The 20,629-nt window shown below is 38.2% G+C and overlaps 1 long non-coding RNA gene across 1 annotated transcript in view; it reads left to right on the forward strand.

The window, feature by feature from the left end:
* The first annotated feature begins 1,457 nt into the window (after nt 1-1,457).
* LOC141548979 (uncharacterized) overlaps nt 1,458-20,629 on the forward strand; it is a 303,550-nt gene continuing 284,378 nt past the window's right edge. The window contains exons 1-2 of the long non-coding RNA XR_012484214.1: nt 1,458-1,521; nt 17,699-17,801. This is a non-coding gene — a long non-coding RNA (uncharacterized LOC141548979). The remainder of the gene's footprint in view (nt 1,522-17,698; nt 17,802-20,629) is intronic.

Raw genomic sequence — 20,629 nt, forward strand, 5'->3', positions numbered from 1 at the left:
AGCCAATCTGACAGGTGTGTAGTAGTATCTCAGAGTTGTCTTAATTTGCATTTCTCTGATCGGTAGTGATTTGGAACACTTATATGAGTGGAAATAGTTTCACTTTCATCATCTGAGAATTGTCTGTTCATATCCCTTGACCATTTATCAATTGGAGAATGGTTTGGTTTCCTATAAATCAGGGTCAGTTCTCTATATATTTTGGAAATGAGACCTTTGTCAGAACCTTTCCTTTTAAAAATATTTTCCCAATTTGTTACTTCCCTTCTAATCTTGTTTGCATTAGTATTGCTTGTACAGAAACTTTTTAGTTTGATGTAATCAAAATCTTCTATTTTGTGATCAATATGATCTCTAGTTCTCCTCTGGTCATGAATTCCTTCCTCCTCCACAGGTCTGAGAGGTAGACTATTCTCTGTTCCTCTAATCTATTTATTATCTCCCTCTTTATGCGTAAATCATGGACCCATTTTGATCTTATCTTGGTATATGGTGTTAAGTGTGGATCCATATCTAATTTCTGCCATACTAATTTCCAGTTTTCCCAACAGTTTTTTTCCGAATAATGAATTTTTATCCCTAATGTTGGTATCTTTGGGTTTGTCAAAGATTAGATTGCTATAGATGTACCCTTTTTTGTCCTTTGTATCTAATCTGTTCCACTGATCTACCGTTTTTTTTCTTAGCCAATACCAAATGGTTTTGGTGACTGCTGCTATATAATACAGGTTTAGGTCAGATATTTGAATCCCCAAAGTATATTGAAATCTTGGGTGGTATCACAGATTGTCTCAAAAGAATTTGTAGATTTAGATCTTCTCCAAATCAACAGGAAAAGATTCTATTATTATGCCATTGATAACTTACTATGGGGGGCTTTAATTCTAAGGCTCCTTGACAACCAAGAGGAAGGCCAAAAGCTCCAGGAGAGTCCCTCCCTTCCCTACTTCTGCATAGAAAAGCCCAGCATGCATTTCCCAGACTCCTGAGTTCTGAGGCCATCCTGTTGGGAGCCAAGGGCTTCGGCCCAGGTGTCTCTCCCCCTTAAGTGGGCCTTACCCTTAGACAAATTGTTCTGAGAATCATGGCGACCACAGGTGGGCATGATCCTTCCAAGAATCAGCTGACCATAGAATGTTCCAACATTGTGTATGTTCCAACATTGTGTATCCTAACTGCAAAATGTTCCAGTTCTTTGAACCAGCCATTCCCATGTTCCTTTCCCAGGCCCAACCCTACTTCTCTTTCTCATACTTTTTGCTATATAGGCTGTACCCCAAGAGCAATAAACTGAGACCTTGACAAGAATCTGCTTGGTCTCGCTCTTCTTTCTCGCTCGTTTCTCTTTCAGGCTGGGTCCCCCTCGACTCCCCGAATAACTGAGTCCCGGTGGACGGACAGGTGGCACCCAACGCGGGGCTCGAGATACGGACCCTTGCCAGACGGACCCCCTTTCAGAGAAGTCGTCGCGACCCCCATTGGAAGGACCACTTTCACGTCTCATGAGAGTTCCAGTCCTTGGTAAGTTTTGAATCATCTGTCTTATAAGAAATGGTTACTAAGTTAATTAAAGTGCAGGTTTTTATAAAGGACCTTAAAGCATCCCTCAGGGAAAGAGGAGTTAGAGTAAAGAAAAAAGATTTGGTATAAGTTATCTAAAGAGCAGGTTTGTATAAAGGACCTTAAAGCATCCCTCAGAGAAAGAGGGGTTAGAGTAAGAAAAAAGATTTAGTTAGGTAGTTTCTTTTTATAACTGAAACTTGTCCTTCGGTTCTGACCAGAACAGACCAGAGATTCATCCCCAGAAGTGGCAGAAAGTAGGCAGAGACCTAAATGATAAATAACAGAAGGAAGGGCCAAATGCTGTTCCCACAACTGCCTTCCCTTACTGGGGCTTGATTCATGATATTGTAGAATGGGCATCTAATGACCCTGACAAACAGCAGCTCTTATCAGTGGCGGAATTGCCTCCGCCCTTTTTGCCCCCCTCTTTTATCATTGAGATGACTGTCATTCAAAGAGAATCCCTTTATCCTCCCCTGCCTCTGGAAGCCCTGTCATCAGGTAATCTGCTAAATTGCTCAGCTCTCCACTGAACTTTCTTCCTTGCAAAATTCACTTACAAAGACCATCCTCCTCCAGGCAAGTCCAGCCGCCAGTCCTCCTTCACTGCCTTACAAGAAGGGCCCTCTTAGCAAATCAAAAAACCTGAAATTGGCCTTTTTACCTCTGCTGGAACTCTGCCTGGACTTCCTGTGGGACTTATCAGGTTTTCAATTACACTTGGCCGATCATTAATGAAGCTGGAGATGTTGCTAACTCCTTCTCTACAATCTCTGCCACTATCCCGTGGCTATCCCTAGGGGATTTTTAAAAATTGTCATTGACCTAAAAGATGTGTTTTTTCTCCATCCCTCTTTACCCAGAAGATTGCAAAGGCTTTGCTTTTAGCCTTCCCATAGTTAATTGTGTGGGCCCCTCCCCGAACTTTCAATGGAGGGTCCTCCCTCAGGGTATGGCTAATAGCCCAACCCTCTGTCAAAAATGCATGGCTCAGACTATGGACCCATTCAGGCTGTGTCATCCTGATGTGTATATCATCCACTACATGGATGACATTCTCTTAGCAGGACCCAATGAGCCACACCTCTCTCAGATTTGCCAGCTCCTTGTCTCTGCCCTCCGGCCCCGGGGCCTCTTGATTTCTCCCAAAAAGATTCAAACCCAACCCCCACAGCTGTTCTTAGGTTTTGAGCTATTTTCCAACAAAGTCCTTTCCCAAAAACTTCAATGGCGGACGGACTGTCTGCACACTCTCAATGATTTTCAGAAACTTCTCGGCGATATCAATTGGCTCAGACCTTACTTAAAACTCACAACAGGGGAATTAAAACCTCTCTTTGATATCTTGAAAGGAGATCCCGATCCCTCCTCCTCTGGCTCACTCACCCCTGAGGTGCAAAAATCCCTGATTACAGTAGAAGTGGCCATCCACAAACAGCACATAGGATATTATGCCCCCATCAACCTTTTAGGCTCCTTATATTTCCTACTCCCTTTGCCCCCACAGGCTTGCTTTGGCAACAAAAGCCTCTATTTTGGGTCCATTTACCCGCATCCCCCTCCAAAATTCTACCCACATACCCTCACCTGGTTGCTATCCTCCTACTCCTCGGCAGAGGGGCTGCCTTGAAGCTCTTTGGTAGAGACCCTGACCATATAGTTTCCCCTACATTACTTCCCAAATACAATGGCTTGTTCAGAATGATGATGATGATTGGGCCATTAGCTCCATTTCTTTTCAGGGAACCATTGACATTTACTTGCCTCTCAATATGTTTGCAGCAGTAGCTTCCATGAAAACCTTAAAGTATATTGCAAGGAAGAAAACTGTGATGAGCCAGTATATGGGTTTTTTAACACCCCTTAGATCTCTAAAATTGTCTGTTCACCAGAGACCTAATCAAATTACTGAACCTCTTGTCTTTGCTTATATGTTGTAAACCTCATTATAAAGTTGGTTTCCAGTCACATTAATAATAATTAAGTGCTGTTTTGATGTAAAGGTATTGAGTATGATTTTGATTTTAATTTGTCTTAATTTAGGATATAATCTAAGTCTTTTTTAGAAAAAAGTTTGTTTTTAATTACCACTATGCTAAAAGCACATGCAATTTTTTTGGAGGTCATTTATATGCTGGGGTGGGCTGGGGTAAACAGACTAGTTAACCCTAACTTTTTTTTGAATTGTCAGGTAGTAAAGCTGCCAAATAGGTTTGTTTACCCCAAAAAATCAATCATCCACCTGAAAAAGTTTAGCAATGCTGCATACAATTGAACAAATGAAACCTTTTAGCTTCTTAGCAGTTTTACTACTAGAACCCATGTTACAATATACGTATTCTCTTTTGTGTCTTGGGGTCCTCTATGGTAGACAGATATCTTTTTTGTTCCTATTAGCAGCATTATAAACTGGCATTTTGTAACATAACCACTGCTTTCAGAGTAACTTTTCAGTTATTTTGAAGCAGGTTAATAACCATTTGTATTTGCACCTGTGTCTTACATATTAATTATGGCATGCTTGGCAAATGAGGGATTTTTTTAAATTACCTGTAAAGTTTTTTGAAAGCCAGTCAAACAAAATGACTTACCAAATTGTGCTCTTGCATATTGCTACTTCAAGTGTTCCTTTTAAATCGAACTTTTCGATTTTATTTTGTAGCAAATTGCTGTAAGAATGTAGCTTGCTTACCTTTTATTGTACTTGAATTTTAATCATGGTTTTAAGCATTGTAATTAAACATACCATTTCATTAGGTTCCGTAGAATTTGTCATTCCTTTGAAGAGCACAAGAAATTCCCACTTTGAGTTTTAAAATTAATATAACTTGTTTATTTGGAGTAGAAGAAATAGTTCAGTATTAATATTACAGAGATGAGAGGTTTCAAAAAAGTTTTAAGTTTAGATTTGCACAGATGTTAACAGCACCTTTTAACTTGAAAAAATGGGGAAATAGCTTTAACATTAATCATCGGATCTAATGGACATTTGCATAGCAACTGGATAAAGTACAGAAATTTGTGCCTTTCTGTATACAGATTCTTTGTTAGTGGTCATTTGAATAAGCCAGGCCACTTGAATTCCTGAGAGCCCGTTTAATTTTTGCGGAGTTCCAAATGTATCTTTAAAAACTCTTAATGTGCAATTAATTTCTAAAATCGAATAAGTAAAATGTCTGCTATTGAGGGGAATAGACATATAAGGAACTTTATATTGGACTGTTATATTTTTAATGTTCAATTTTTGTTATTGCCCATACTCTCAGACTGAGATATTCCATCACTCGCGAACAGGCACGGCAGATTGTCCGGCATTGCAGGGGCTGCTTAACTTTCCTGCCTGAACCTCACTTGGGAGTGAACCCCCATGGGTTATTCCCTGGCGAATTATGGCAAATGGATATCACCCACTACCCATCCTTTGGCAAATTAAAATATATTCATGTCTCCATAGACACCTTTTGTGGCTTCATTTTTGCATCTCTACAAACAGGGGAAGCCTCCAAAAATCTGTCATGTTCTTGCCTCTTTAACTGTTGTCCCAAAACCCAAAATGCTTAAAACTGACAATGGTTAAGGCTACACTAGCTCCACCTTTAAACAGTTCTGTGCTCAAATGGAAATTAAACACATTACTGACATACCTTATAACCCCCAGGGTCAAGGAATCGTTGAAAGAGCTCATTAAACTTTAAAAAATGTGCTCTCTAAATTACAATCAGGGGGAGAAATGTTATATCCTAAAGCAGGTAATTTTAAAACCCTTTTAAATCATGCAATGTTTGTGTTGAATTTTCTTACTTATGATATTGAGGGCAAATCTGCCGCTGACCGCCTCTGGCCTTCATCTACAGCCAATACTTATGCACAGGCTATGTGGAGAGACCCTTTGTCCAACAGATGTCAGGTCCCGACCCGGTCCTTATCTGGGGCAAAGGACATGCCCGCATTTAGGATTCACAGGCACAAAATGCCAGAGGGCTCCCAGAGCGCCTGATAAAACTTCACAACCCACCCAGGGATCCCCCTGAGAAGATTTCTAACTGTGCTTTCTTTCAGAAAACAACATGAAGTCACCAGCCACTGAGATCCTCCTCTGCCTGATCATTGCTCAACATGTTGTCCATGGCTCTCCTTCCTATCAGGTTTTCAGCTACAGCTGGCTGGTGATCAGTGGGGCAGGTGATACTATTTGGAGCACATCAAAGATCACACATGAGGACTGGTGGCCCGCACTCTATCCAGACCTTTGTAAATTAGCTCTGGGAGCCCCGCCTAATTGGGACCTGGAAGACTATTATAATCAACAACAGGCCCCCCACAGGGACCCCTGGTCTCTGTTTATGGGCATTGGCCAGGTAGCTGGAGGTTGTGGTTCCCATGATAGGAGAAGTAAGCTGAGGACTATTCCCTTTTATGTTTGCCCCGGCCCCCATAGAGATCGCTCTCTGAACTCCAAATGCAGGGACAAAAACGATTTTACTGTCGTTCTTGGGGCTGTGAGACCAGGGGAGGTACTTACTGGAACCTAAGGGTGTGGCGACACCTCCGAGGGACACGGCCCTAATTGCAATAATGTGGGCTATTGCTGTGAAAGAGCCAATGACGGGAATATTATGGCCCCATGACTTGGATAATCATACCTTTTATGGCTGGCTTTTATGGCTGCAGTGGTACCCAATGACGGGATTATTGTGGGTCCGCTCCCAGGGGGGGCAGGGGCAACCCACATAGCCTAAGACAGGGGCCCTGCCCTTTTTGGCTATTTAAGGTACCGAGCATGGAGGCAGGCCACATAGCCTAAGACAGGCCTTTCACCAGCCCTTGTGTTATACAATCTTTTGCTTCTAAAGAGAAAAGGGGGAGATGTTAGGAGCCAAGGGCTTTGGCCCAGGTGTCTCTCCCCCCTAAGTGGGCCTTACCCTTAGACAAATTGTTCTGAGAATCAGGCCGACCACAGGTGGGCATGATCCTTCCAAGAATCAGCCGACCATAGAATGTTCCAACATTGTGTATGTTCCAACATACATTGTGTATGTTCCTAACTGCAAAATGTTCCAGTTCATGGAACCAGCCATTCCCATGTTCCTTTCCCAGGCCCAGCCCTGCTTCTCTTTCTCATACTTTTTGCTATATAGGCTGTACCCCAAGAGCAATAAACTGAGACCTTGACAAGAATCTGCTTGGTCTCGCTCTTCTTCCTCGCCCGTTTCTCTTTCAGGCTGGGTCCCCCTCGACTCCCCGAATAACTGAGTCCTGGTGGACAGGACGCCCTCCCTTTGCCTTCTGGGCATGGTGTTTTAGGTCAACCCAATTGCCTGACTCCTTTCTTTGGGAACCACAGTCTTTCTTAAAAGTGTCCTGCTTTGCCTCAAGTACAGAAACTGTTGTACTTTCTTCTACCTAGGGATCTGTCCCTTGTAATCATCATCATCATTACCATTACAATTAATCATCATTATTATTCTCAACAAACATTTATTAATCAATTAATTAATGTTGATTAACCAGTTACTATGTGCTAAGTCCAAAGGATACAAAGAAAACCAAAAACTTGGTCCCAACCCTCCAGGGATTCAGTTTCTTTTTGAGCAGACAATGTACGAAAGGTTATTTGTATATGAATATTTTTTGTATCTACAGAGGAGATAAAAAGAAAGAGGGCAGGGAAGAATGGTTTAGCAAAACTAACATACCAGCCTTAATTGATAAAATGTTCAATATTTTACACTTATTGTTCCCCATTTCTGCAGATAAGGGAGGAGATACATTTTTTCATCTCTTCTTTGAATATGAACTCGGTAAATATAAAGAATTCATATCCTACATATAATTTATTCAACTTATTTATCAGAGTAATGATTGTAATATTATCATTAATTTGTTAATTCTATTTCAAGATTCCAGAATAGTTAAAAAGTATCAAACACATTTATACATCCTGGGAAAGTAGATGGGAGAATAAATTATTACTTTATTTCTCAGATGAGTAAACTGAGTCACAGAGAAAGCAAGCTACTTATCATGGATCATATGCTAAACAAATATTATAACTCAGCCGTTTTCATTCAAAATAACTCCAAGTGAAATTTTATCTTTCTCCCTAAACACACTCCTTCCCAATTATCTTCACTGGTACTCCCATTCTCCTAGTCCCCCAGGCTTGCCACAAAGGCATCATCCTCACCTTCTCATCTCTCCCTTTCCCTGCTCTAACGCATCTTTGCCAAGGCCTATCGATTTCACATGTTCAGCATCTCTCAAACTTGGCACTGCCACCATCTGATGCACGACCCTATCACCTCACACCTTTGCTATTTAAGTGTCTACTGGTAGATCTACCTGCTTCAGGTCTCTTATTATTCTATTTTATCCTCCAGATTTCAAAGTGATTGCCCTTAATGCAGGAATGAACTCATCCCTCTTCCTCTCACACTGCCTTCCTGTTACCTCTGGGGCCAAATACAAATCCTCTGGCTTCTGAGCCCTTGATGACCTATCCCCCTTTATCTTCTTACACATCACACCTTCTACCCCAACTGACTCTGATCCAGTGTTATTGACCTCTTTGCTGTTCCACAAAGAAGACATATTGACACCAGATAATCTTTCTGGCTGTTCTGCTGCCTAGGATGCTCTCCTTCCCCTGCCTTTTTCAAGTTCCAACTAAAATCATAGCTTGTATTGGAAGGCTTCCCCCTATCTCTTATTCTTAGAAGCTTGCTGCATTAATTAATTCCTATTTCTCCTGAATAAAGTTTAAATATATGTTTGTTTGTTTGTTGTTTCTCTTCTTGCCAATAGATTGTGAGCTCCTTGAGGGGACATTATATCCCTTGTATATCTAGTATTTAGCATGGTATTTATGCTAGTCACATAATAGATGCTTAATCAATCCTTACTGACTATGAGAAAAAGAGGAAAATGTTACTATTTTGGTATTTATGAATATCTTATTGCTGCCTTGACCTCTTTCAGACATATACCTAGAAGTGGTAGTTTTGAATTAAGGAGTATGTATCTTTTTTTTTTTTTTTGGCATGACTCCAAATTATTTTACAAATGAATTGAACCGATTTGTGGTTCTAACAAGCATGCATCAGTGTACTTATCTTCCTACAGGTCTTCTGTAATATAGATTATTACATTACTGTCAATAGTACTCCCATCCTTCCAGCCCCCACGCTTGCCTCATAGGCATCATTTAAGCATGATGTAGGAATAAAGAATAGGAGAGGCCACAAATTCCATGGAAGCCTCATGCTTTTATAGAAGGAGCACTCTCCTTATTAAAATAATTGGCACATGCGGGGCACAACCCCCACCAAGGAACACTGAAAACCCTAAACTTGGTTCTATCTTATTAAATCAGGAAAGAATTTTTATTGAAGTTGGAATTGTTCCAGTTATGCAAGTATAGTCAGAGCATCAACTTGCTAAGATGAAGATAAACTGCATTTATCATTTGACCCAGAAATATCACTGTTAGGTCTATATAGAGATCAAAGAGAAAAGGGTTTATTTTAAATTGTGGGAGTATAAAAAATTTTGATTCCTAACACAAGTAGTGAGTTGATGTTACCCATTATCTTTCTATACTAAAAGGTATTGTAATACATGATTGGTGGTAGATTTTACACTGACATTGTTTTTGGAATAACCTAAATATTTTCTTTAAATATTGCTTTAAAATAGTGAGGAAACAGCCATTCTGGAGAGCAATTTGGAACTATGCCCCAAAAGTTATCAAACTGTGCATACCCTTTGACCCAGCATTGCTGTTATTGGGCTTATATCCCAAAGAAATACTAAAGAGCGGAAAGGGACCTGTATGTGCCAAAATGTTTGTGGCAGCTCTTTTTGTTGTAGCCAGAAACTGGAAGATGAATGGATGCCCATCAATTGGAGAATGGTTGGTTAAATTATGGTATATGAAGGTTATGGAATATTATTGCTCTGTAAGAAATGACCAGCAGGAGGAATACAGAGAGGCCTGGAGAGACTTAAATCAACTGATGCTGAGTGAAATGAGCGGAACCAGAGGATCGCTATGCACTTCAACAACAATACTGTATGAGGATGTATTCTGATGGAAGTGGAAATCTTCAACATAAAGAAGATCCAACTCACTTCCAGTTGATCAATGATGGACAGAAATAACTACACCCAGAGAAGGAACACTGGGAAGCGAATGTAAATTGTTAGCACTACTGTCTATCTACCCAGGTTACTTATACCTTCAGAAGCTAATGATTAATGTGCAACAAGAAAATGGTATTTACACACATATATTGTGTCTAGGTTATATTGTAACACATGTAAAATGTATGGGATTGCCTGTCATCGGGGGGAGGGAGTGGAGGGAGGGAGGGGATAATCTGGAAAAATGAAAATAAATAAATAAATAAAATAGTGAGGAAACTTCTACTAACTGGCTGCTATTTTTCAACTCAGAGATGACAAGAGACAACACCCCCCTGCTTGGTAGAATTCTCTAAGCTTCAAGAACAGGAACACAGTTACAATTTACCGATGTCCCTTGAGACACTAATGTAAGTTTGCTGCATGTTTTATCCTATGCCTTAATTAAAAGGGGAAAAAGTATACACATAATTGGCCTTTTTTAATAGTATATTGCTAAAGCAGGTTTCACATGATCCATAACAGAATTGGATGGACACTTTTTCTAAGTTTCTACTTATTTATAAAACTGGATATTTTTCTAATAATCTTTTTTTAATGTTCCTGGAAATATTATGTTAATGTTTCTTCTAATATATTATTTCATTTACAAGAATGTTTTCAGAAAGCACTTTTTAAACCACATGTTTAATATGCATTGTTTATATTATTAAAATATGTTTATCTTTACATATTATATAATAATATAAAATATTTTATTTTAATATAATTTATTTTCATATTAGTTTCATTTACATCATCCTCTTCTACCTAGGGATCTATCCCTTGTCATCATAATCATCATTCCCACTACAACCAATCATCATTATGTTTCTCAACAAACCTTTAGTAATCAGTTCAGTAATTATTTAACCAGGTATTATGTGTTAATTGCAGAGGACACAAAGAAAAGCAAAAACTTGGTCCCAACCCTCTGGGGGTTCATTTTCTCATGGAGGAGACAATATACAAAATTTTATTTATAGATGAATATGTTTTGTATCCAAAGAGGGGAAAAAAAGAGGGCCGGGAAGTATAGTTTAGCAAAACCAACGTATCAGCTTTAATTGGCAAAATACCCAACATTATATACTCATTGTTCCCCATTTCTGCAAACAGGGAAGGAGATACATTTTTTCACATCTTCTTTCAATATGAACTTGGTAAATATAAATAATTCTATTTCTTTTAAATTTTCTTTCTTCCCTACTGAAGCATTTCTTTCTATTTATGTTGTTATAGTTACCATACATTTTTCTTTCATAATTCTGCTATCCTCATTTTGTATTAGTTCACATGAGTAAATTGTCCAGAATTGTTTATATTGATCAGTTCTTTTTTTAAAATTATTTTTATAATTATAACTTTTTTTGACAGTACATATGCATGGATAATTTTTTACAACATTATCCCTTGTACTCCCTTCTGTTCTGAATTTTTCCCCTCCTTCCCTCCACCCCCTCCCCTAGATGGCAGGCAGTCACATACATGTCAAATATATTACAGTATATCCTAGATACAGTCTATGTGTGCAGAACCGAATTTCTTGTTGCACAGGAAGAATTGGATTCAGAAGGTAAAAATAACCTGGGAAGAAAAACAAAAAATGCAAACAGGTTACACTCATTTCCCAGTGTTCCTTCTCTGGTTGTATCTACTTCTATCCATGATTGATCATTTGGAACTGAAGTAGATCTTCTCTTTGTTGAAGATAGCCACTTCCATCAGAATACGTCTTCATACAGTATCGTTGTTGAAGTGTATAATGATCTCCTGGTTCTGCTCATTTCACTCAGCATTAGATCATGCAAGTCTTTCCAAGCGTCTCTGTATTTATCCTGCTGGTCATTTCTTACAAAACAATAATATTCCGTAACATTCATATAACACAATTTACCCAACCATTCTCCAATTGATGGGCATCCGTTCATCTTCCAGTTTCTAGGCACTACAAAAAGGGCTGCCAGAAACATTTTGGCATATACGGGTCCCTTTCCCTTCTTTAGTATGAGCTAATTATCATTTTAAAAAAATATTTATTTATTTATTTATTTTTATAATTATTACATTTTCTTTGACAGTACATATGCATAGGTAATTTTTTTTTTTTTACAACATTATCCTTTGTACTCCCTTGTGTTCTGAGTTTTTCCCCTCCTTTCCTCTACCCTCTCCCCTAGATGGCAGGCATTCCCATACACATTAAATATCGTATAGTATATCCTAGGTATAATATATATGTGCAGAACCGAATTTTGTTGTTGTTGTTGTTGCAAAGGAAGGATTCTATTCGAAAGGTAAAAATAATCTGGGAAGAAAAACAAAACAAAACGAAACAAACAAACAAACAAAAAAAACAATGCTCACAATTTACACTCATTTCCCTGTGTTCCTTTTCTTGGTGTATCTGATTCTGTCCATCATTGATCAATTAGAATTGGATTAGCTCTTCTCTATGTTGAAGATATCCACTTCCATCAGAATACATCCTCATACAGTATCATTGTTGAAGTGTATAATGATCCCCTGGTTCTGCTCGTTTCACTTAGCATCAATTGATGTAAGTCTCTCCAAGGCTCTCTGTATTCCTCCTATTGGTCATTTCTTACAGAACAATAATATTCCATAACCTTCATATACCATAATTTACCCAACCATTCTCCAACTGATGGACATCCATTCATCTTCCAGCTTCTAGCCACTATGAAAAGGGCTGCCACAAACATTTTGGCACATACAGGTCCCTCTCCCTTCTTTAGTATTTCCTTGGGATATAAGCCCAGTAGTAGTATGGCTGGGTCAAAGGATATGCACATTTTGATAACTTTTGGGGCATAATTCCAGATTGCTCTCCAGAATGGTTGGAGTCTTTCACAACTCCACCAACAATGCATCAGTGTCCAAGTTTTCCCACAGCCCTTCCAACATTCATCGTTATTTGTTCCTGTCATCTTAGCCAATCTGACAGGTGTGAAATGATATCTCAGAGTTGTCTTAATTTGCATTTCTCTGATCAGTAGTGATTTGGAACACTCTTTCATATGAGTGGAAATAGTTTTAATTTCATCATCTGAAAATTGTCTGTTCATATCCTTTGACCATTTATCAATTGGAGAATGGCTTGATTTCTTATAAATTAAAGTCAATTCTCTGTATATTTTGGAGATGAGGCCTTTATCAGAACCTTTAACTGTAAAAATGTTTTCCCAGTTTGTTACTTCCTTTCTAATCTTGTTTGCATTAGTTTTGTTTGTGCAGAAACTTTTTAATTTGGTTTAATCAAAATTTTCTATTTTGTGATCAATAATGGTCTCTAGTTCTCCCTGGGACACAAACTCCTTCCTCCTCCACAAGTCCGAGAGGTAAACCATCCCATGTTCCTCCAATTTATTTATGATTTCGTTCTTTATGCCTAAATCTTGGACCCATTTTGATCTTATCTTAGTATGCGGTGTTAAATGTGGGTCCATGCCTAGTTTCTGCCATACTAATTTCCAGTTTTCCCAGCAGTTTTTGTCAAATAATGAATTCTTATCCCAAAATTTGGGATCTTTGGGTTTATCAAACACTAGAATGCTATTTTTATTCACTAGCTTGCCCTGTGAACTTAACCTATTCCACTGATCAACTAGTCTATTTCTTAGCCAATACCAAATGGTTTTGGTGACTGTTGCTTTATAATATAGCTTTAAATCAGGTATAGCTAGACGACCTTCATTAAATTTTTTTTTCATTACTTCCCTTGAAATTCTCGACCATTTTTTGTTCTACATGAATTGTGTTATTTTTTCTAGGTCATTAAAATATTTTCTTGGGACTCTGATTGGTATAGCACGAAATAAATAGATTAGTTTAGGGAGCACTGTCAGTTTAGGGAGTACTTTCAGTTTAGGGAGTACAGGCTGTGTAGGAGGATGACTCAAGATTCAGTTAGAATCCTTGTGCCAGGAAGCTTCTAAAGCAGGTAGCCCTCCATGGTGAACTTAGGGAAGGGCGTGGGCAAGCAAGTTGAGGAGACTTCAATGAATTTGTGATGTGTATTCCTGTTAAAAGGCATGTCCAAATCATTGAGATCACAGATCTATTTGGAAATGATAAAAACACAATCATAATGTATGCCTTGGAAAGATTTATTTTAATTTCATTGTAATGTTAGAAAACAAAAAAATTTGAAAGTTCAGCTGACTTCTTAATATTGATATATTGAGGTCAAGTTGATTGAAAAATTTCAGATAATGTCCTGTATATAAATATTTTGAAGTCCCTAATCTATTTTGAAGTGCATGATCTAGGAAGGACATAATCAGTATTTTTATCTCATCCTGCTCACAGAAACTTGGATATTACATACTTTTATAATTTTAAAAGAACTCAGTGAAAATAATTTTATAACTTTTTTGATTTCATTTTAATATTGCAAGAAAGCCTTGTAGACTCTAGGCAAGCTTAGTTGTGTGTAGATGATGTGTTTTAGAGTAATCAGTTTTGGTTTTTGGTGGTCCTTTTATGTCAAACTGAAAATGGGTCACTGAGCTGTACATCAGGATTTCTGTGGGCTACACATTGACTTAGTTACTGGTATCTGCTTTACTGCATTTCTTTATTTTGTAACGTTTCCCAGTTACTTTTTAATCTGGTCTAGGGAGTACTCGGGAGTGTGGTGTGTCCCCGAGATATGGATTTGACGTCTCTCGCCTAATCTCTGAACTCTGTTGGTCAGAGAATTTTGCTTTTAGATTATCCATTTGTTTGCATCATCCTTTCCTAATTCCCTGCCTCTCTTCAGACTGAACCATATTGGTTTGTCAGGGAATCGAGGTTCAGGTTTTTCTTGTTCTTTTAATTTCCATTGTTGTCTTATGTATGGTTCTATGTATCTTTGCATCATTTCATGCAGTTCTTCCCAAGTTATTCACAAAGTTAACTATTTCTTATAGGGCAATACTATCATGCTACATTTATATACTACAATTTGATGACTAAGCAGTCTCTTCTTGGCCACTACACAAAGTGCTGAATAGGAATAGATGTACTAACCACTTGGCTTTTCTACCAGTGTGTCACACTTTTTTCTCTCATGGCCTCAGTGCTCCAGCTAAACTGGGTTACTTGCTGTCTTGTATCTCTTTGCTTTTGTTCAGGCCCTTTTCTGTTCCTCGTGTGTCCATCTGGCTAAGTGGTAAGGTGAATAATAGAGTGGTGGGCCTGGAGTTAGGGGGATCCGAGTTCACTTCTAGCCTCGGAGAATCGCTAGTTGTGTGACCCTGGGCAAGTCACATATTCTCTGCCTGACTCAGCCACTATAGAATGGGTGCTAATAATAGCACCTACCTTGCAGGGTTATTGTGAGGATCAAGTGAGGTAATATTTACAAAGTATACTTAGCCTTTTACCCAAACTTTTGTTTCTAGTCTTGTTTCTTGTAAGCAGAGGCCTTCACTAAAGTCTTAATCTAATGCCTTGTTATAACATTATACAATAATCCTGACTTCTCAAAAGTTATTCCACTGAGACTTGGGCTCTAGCAGATTCTTACCAAGCCGAGAAGTCTAGGCCCATGTGAAGGACTGTCAGTGTGTGTTCTCGCAGGACCAAGCTAAGCCAATTTAGAGAAGTTTGTCAGCAGAAGCGATAAATTTGGGGACTACTAGTAACTCATTAAACCTTGAGGTAAGGGAGAGTTATATTTATGTTTATATTTCACGATGTGTGGGGTACAGAGACCCTAACCCAAAATTGACTACTGGCAGACTCCTCAAAGTGAAGGTAGCAAGTTTCATTAGAATCTCGGACAAGTGGCAAGTCCAGAATGAGCAGGGCTGCCTTACAGAAGCAGAGAGCTCCCTTAAATAAGCAAGTGCTACCCAAACCTCCCAAAGAAACCCCCTGATGCAAAGCTTTTTATATGGTGGGTGGGGGGATAGTGGGCTGAAGAGAGATGAGGTAACTAGCAAAAAAAAATTCTTCCAGATCATGTGATTTCTAAGAAAGCAAAACAGAGGGCCAAGGCTTCCCTTACTGTTAACTCCCAGCTGCTTACCTCAACAGGGGTCAACTGGTTTCTTACCTTCCCCAGGTCTTTGGACGTCTCTGGATCTGATTATCTCAATCAGAGAGCTACCTCTTTAGAGGTTCCTCTACTGAGCACCCAAGTCACTCAAGTATGCAGCAACAGGTCTTTATTCTAACTCTTTACATAATGTTCCCTAACGTTCCCTCTAGCCTTCCTTCTGGAGTTCTTTCTTCCTCAGAGTTCCCTTGAATTCCCTTCTGGCGTTCCCTCCCACCTTTTGCATCCCCCTTTATAGTCCCCAGGTCATATGACTGAGAGTGCACAAGTTTGAGCATAATCAGCAAGAGCAAGGAGGCTTTTCCTCATCAATGAGGTTTACTCAATACCTAGAATGCCCTTTTACCAGGCTCAGGCAGAATAAGCCTCCAGGTGCCTCTTATACTCTGCCCTTGAGATCAAGGGTTTTGAATGTCTGTTCATATCCTTTGACCATTTATCAATTGGAGAATGGTTTGATTTCTTATAAATTAGGGTCAGTTCTCTATATATTTTGGAAATGAGACCTTTGCAAATGTTCACTTTCTGAATGTTTCTACTTCACTTAGTCCCTGAAATAACTAGGGTTCATTCGATTTGCAAGCCTTTGAAAAAAAAGAAAGAAATGCAGGGATTACTCTAGGAGGTTTCCAGGGCTCAGAATCATTACATTGCTTTAATTCAGGCTTACTTCCCAACACATCTTGACAGTTGGATTAAAAGTTTTGCTTCAAGTGAAAATATCATAGTTAATTTGAGAACATGAAGAACAGTAGAGGGCACATGAGTGAAACTCCAAGATGGATCACATTAGGACACCAGGAAGATTTACCAAGAGATGAGAGAAAAACGCTCAGGGATCATGAAGAAGATGTCAAAGATAAGCTTTACCTCAGGCTCCCCTCCACAGTGCAATGGAACTAGACTGTCCATTAGATGATCTCTATACATAATTCTAGCCACCCTCTCAGCCTTTTCCATCTTTACATTGTTTGGTACCTAGTAATACTAAAATTATTCTAGATAAAGTAGACTTCTCTGTATTGGGCCTGCAAACCTAGTTTCCGTTTCTAGCAGTATTTCTATGAGAACATTGATTCTTTTCAAAAAAATCGATTTGTAACAATTAACACAAACCATTTTTAAGGTGAGGAACTATCTATGAATAGAATTTGACCAGTTTCTTATAAATTGCTTCCATCTCTGTTTTACCAAAAAAGGAAGGGAGAAGAAGGAGGAAATGGCTGCTAAGAGATTCATCTGAATACTTCACAATAAAAAGACATGGTAGCTGATGGATATTAGGAGATCTTGCCAGAAATAGAGATGAATTCCTATGAAAAAAAGATCTACAAGTAACAGAATTTAAAATGTCTTACTATAGAATCTCTAAAAGGTGAAACTAGTTAACCACAATTTCAGTTTCAGAAGTTAGTTGCTAAGAGATAAAGGTAGGGTAGGACTTGAGATATTGCAAAATAATCTACAAAATCTTTTTTTAAAAAAGCTTTTTACCCTCAAAACATATCCATGGATAATCTCTCAGCATTGACTCCTGCAGAGCTTCCCTTCTCACACTTTCCCCTCCTTTTCCCCACCTTTCCCCCAGATGGCAAGCAATCCTGTACATGTTAAACATGTCAAAATATATGTCCAATCAAATATGTCCTAACATATTTGCACAATTCTCTTCCTGCACAAAAAAAGAGATCAAAAGGGAAAGAAAATGAGTAAGAAAACAAAAAGAAAAAGAACAACAACCAAAAGTGAGGGTGCAAAATCTTGTTTCTGTGGCAAAACAAACATTTCTTAATAAACAGACAGAGTACATTGTTATAACTAGCATTGTTATTCATAGATGTTCAAGAACCATTGAGACTGATTCTACTTCATCTTTCCTTGCAGAATTATTGGAAGTGTCCTTCCTGTGACAAAATAAATCCTCCACTTCCACCCCATTGCCACAGATGTTGGACTTTGTGAGAAAATTGGCTTCCAGAGGAGAAAGGTGAAATTTTGGATAAAGGCACATTAGAAAATCCCACACAAGGGGAAAAAGGGGGCTTTGATGTTCCAGATTATAAGAACAATAAAATCAATGACTCATGTGTTGAGGAAAGTGAAGAAAAGATACTAGAGACATCAGACTCCCAAGAGAATGAGGATTATTCCCAGCCATCAGCATCTAAAAGTATCATGTGTAGTAGTCAGGAAGATGCTGGAGAATTTGAGAGAAAAGAAGCACAAAGCAAACATTCTTAAGAATGTTCACACATGGCTGTGAAATTTATTTAAAATTTTATTTTTGTCCTTTTTTTCTGAGAAAATGAGTATTTTAGTTATCTCTAGTTCAGTTTGCTTTTTGGAAAGAATTTTTTTATTCTTTTCCTTGAGGGAAAATAATTTGTTACTAGGTTTTCCCATTTTTGCATTATTTTTATTAGTATTCATTTGTATTACTTTTAGAGACAGCAGGGTATAGTGGATAGAATACTACTCTGGACAGATCTAGGTTCAGATAACACATTGGACACTTGAAACTAATTTGACTCAGGATGAATCACTCAATCGATCGATTCTTAAGATTTATTTTCTAAGTCAGATAATTTGAGAGTAAGTCATACACACTTATATTGGATTTGGGGAAACTATAGCTCATTTACTGTGTGTCATTAAGAATTACGAGTTTGAAGACTGACTATTTTTATTTGTTAAATAGTCCTCTTCTGGAGTTTGGGAGTGTCAGGATTTTTTAACAATTTGTATAAATGATTTAATAAATATTATTGAAGTTTAATATTGTTGGGGAAAATGAGTGTTTTTGAATTGCAAATAAGATACTCTTCAGATTTCTGATTCTTTGAAGTTTTATCTGGTCTGAGTTCCAAAAATATAGAAAATATCTGCTGATAAAAACCTGTTAGTTTATTTTCTACCTCAAGCTCCTTTGCTGTTGTGTATGTAAACACAATCTTTTGTGGAGCCCATTGGAATTCATTCTTTTTCCATTCCTTTGCACCAGAAAGAACCACTGTAGGCAGATCTTTTTAAGGCCTCCAGTGCAATTTAGCATTGACCTTTTGACTGAATACTAGCATACCCCAGACCTCACTTAAAGTTCGGTTTTGAGTTGGAAAGTGGTTTTTTTCTTTTCCTACTAAGTTGAAAGTAATTCAGATATTTCTGAATGAATATATTATTTTGGTCTGGGAGTTGGAAAGTTTGTTTGTTTGTTTTTTTCTACCAAGTTGAAAGTAATTGAGATATGACGAAATGAATATATTATTTTGGTTTCTTACAAGGCCTTGTGGAGGTGTCTTTGAGTTTTAATGTAAACTTAAATTGCAAGCTGCAGACATGAAAGCACATTCTTATAGAATCTCCCCCACCCCCAATTAAATATTTATTAGATTTATATTGTTGTTAAACCGTTTGCCATATATTTGATTTCAATGTGTTAATATTAGGGGGTGTCAGTCTTGGTTATTTAAAATAGATAATTAATGTGAATTTCTACTTTTCCTTGCCATTGAAGGTGAGCTTTGATCCACATTTACGATTTTGGATATGGGCACCTGCCATGTCAATACATTATGGTTTTTGTTTTGGGGAGCAGATTTATTTTCATAATTATTGCTGCTTAGTCTGGGAATTCTCTGAGCCACAAACTAATTCGCTGACTGGAAAGCTAATTCAGATTTGGAAACTTATCATAAAAATTCATGTAGCTAATTGAAAGTTCATTATAAATGTGTTTGTGAAAGTTAAAAGAAAATAAATATACTAGAGCTAGTTTCTTCAATTTGAATTGAAGACTGTTAGTGAACCAGAGAGCTAAAGATGCAGATCATTTCCCTAGAATGTATGCTCCAGCCTGATGTGTGTGACAGGGCCATTGAGTACAACTAGGGCATGGCTGGGGGTGACTTAAAAGAATTGCAGATTTGGGGGCAGCTAGATGGCTCAGTGGATAGAGCCCCAGCCCTGAAGGCAGGAGGACCTGAGTTCTACTCTAGCCTCAGACACTTAACACTTCCTGGCCATGTGACCCTGGGCAAGTCCCTTAACCCCAATTGCCTCAGCCAAAACCAAACCAAACCAAACCAAACCAAACCAAGCCCTAGAGGTTCCACTTAATATAAAGCAAAATGTCCTGACCACTAAAACACAGACCTGACTGCTTTGAGGGCTAGTGAGTTTTTTTCATTACTGGAGGATAATGTAGATATAGCATGCTGGAGTTCTGTACCAGGACTGGAATATAAAGTGACTAAAAGGAGAGCAAAGACACAAAGCTATTTAGAACATAAAATATTACTGCTTTGAATAGCTGTGAAACCGATGCCTATAGATGTATATACACACAGTATGGGCAGAGGTCTTTTGTTTTTAGTCCTTTGTTAAAACATCAGAACATCTCTAGAAAAAAAAATGAATTGTGGGGAAATGGAATTGTACCGGATTTGAAGTTAAAACCTGCTTTGAAAATTTTAAATTATTTTTCCTCTCATGGGGGGAAAAAAGTAAAACGAAACTTATATGCATAGTCAAGCAAATCTGATGCTTCCACTGACCTAGTCCAATAAATAGGACTCAGGCTGCAGCCCGAGTCTATCACCTTTCTGTCTGGAGTTAGGTTGCAGTTTCATCATGAATCTTCTGCAGGTGTGTTTGGTCATTCAAGTTCAAGTCTGAAAGACTTGTTTTGACAATGTCAAAAATACAGGTTTTTCCCTTGATTCTCGACCCTTTGTATTAGATCATAGAAATCTTTCTAAGTGTCTTTGAAATCATTTCTCTTATCATCCTTCTTATGTTTCTTATAGCACAATGGCA

Source organism: Sminthopsis crassicaudata, chromosome X (assembly GCF_048593235.1).
Source record: "Sminthopsis crassicaudata isolate SCR6 chromosome X, ASM4859323v1, whole genome shotgun sequence".
NCBI lineage: Eukaryota > Metazoa > Chordata > Mammalia > Dasyuromorphia > Dasyuridae > Sminthopsis > Sminthopsis crassicaudata.